The 1,474-nt window shown below is 35.5% G+C and overlaps 1 protein-coding gene across 1 annotated transcript in view; it reads left to right on the top strand.

Annotated features, from left to right (window-relative positions):
• Positions 1-1,474, top strand: part of NEUROD1 (neuronal differentiation 1) — a 10,402-nt gene that overhangs the window by 1,117 nt on the left and 7,811 nt on the right. The window lies entirely within an intron of this gene.

Raw genomic sequence — 1,474 nt, 5'->3', positions numbered from 1 at the left:
CGCCGCCTCGGGCCCCGCTCACCCGCTGTCCTTGCTGCCGCTCCTCGGAGCGACGCTGTAAATTGGGGTAGGGGCATTGGGATCGCGTCAATTACCTGATCGGGATAACAAAATCACAAGCAATAATTAGGATCTATGCAATTTTTAAACTAGCGATGGGCCAATTACAAAATATATATGAAATCTATATTTTTCAACCAACGTTTTACTACTTGTTACCTTTCCCATGCTGAATTATTTTGTTGTGATTTTGTACAGAATTTTTAATGACTTTTTATAACGTGAATTTCCTATTTTAAACCATGCAGCTTCATCAATTTTTATACATATTGGAAAGGTAGAATTATATCTAATTTATACAAAATGATTTAACTAATTTAAACCAGCAGAAAAGTGCTTAGAGAAGTTATGTTGCCTTAGCACTTCTTTCCTTTTCAAATAGATGAAGAAGAAAAAAAAATGCACAATCCGGGCAATTTCTTTCCTATCCAAGTCTCTTTTTTCATCCTTTTTCTTTTTTCTTTATTTCTTTTTCCTTTACCCCATACAATAAGAACCAGATCCCCTAGGTCTTGAGAAGATATAAGAACGATAGACTTATTTTCTATTAAAACATATCATTTCAACACATTACTTGCACAAACTTGTATATAAAGATTATAAGCAAATGCCAACACCCTTTTTAAATCGAAAGCTGCTTGACTATCACATACAATTTGCACTGTTTCTTTTTAGTCTTTGAACCCCCTTGGCATTCCGTGGTTTTGGTTTGTTGGACTTTTTTTGTTTGTTTTGGAGTTTGGTTTGTTTTTTTGGTTTTTTTTTTAAGATAACTTGAAGATGTTAATGTTTCCAGGCGCTATAAATGCATGATTTTATACACGTTCACACAATCCATGGTTGTCATATGCTCATCTTATAAATCTGAACCGAAATCTAATCAGGTTGTTAAAGTCGGGCTATATACCTATTGTAGTCGATTAGTACGGTAGCTTGAAACAAATTCAAACCATTTAATCCGTAATTAGAACAATAGCTATTGCATGTACAATGCAGTCCAGAATAAGTGCTGTTTGAAATGTAACGCTGGTTCAACTGGAATCAATCTGTACTGTAATTTTGTTTGTAATCCTGTATATTATGGTGTAATGCACACTGGGATTTTAGAAAAAAACATCCATCCTTTGGCAACAACATAGTATTGAACATTTGGTCGAATGTTGCATTTTTCCTTAAATGTGATTTTTTTTTTCTTAGTGTAAGTAATTCCTATGGGATTATTGTTTTATTCGGATAGCTCATGAAAGGTGCAACACTTATTATTTGTAGAATAAAATTGGTCTAAAAAAGGACACAGATTCTTTACTTACCTTGAGAAATACTCGGGCCGGGGGGGCGGCGGCGTTCGTTTGTTTACAGCGAACCCGGCTATTTGCAATGCTGATTTGTTGAACGAGGGGAACGGGGCCGGAGC

The sequence above is a fragment of the Geospiza fortis genome, unplaced genomic scaffold (genome assembly GCF_000277835.1).
Source record: "Geospiza fortis unplaced genomic scaffold, GeoFor_1.0 scaffold112, whole genome shotgun sequence".
In the NCBI taxonomy this organism is placed as follows: domain Eukaryota; kingdom Metazoa; phylum Chordata; class Aves; order Passeriformes; family Thraupidae; genus Geospiza; species Geospiza fortis.
The sequence above is the reverse complement of the archived record's forward strand: the minus strand, read 5'-3'. Positions and strand labels throughout refer to the sequence as shown.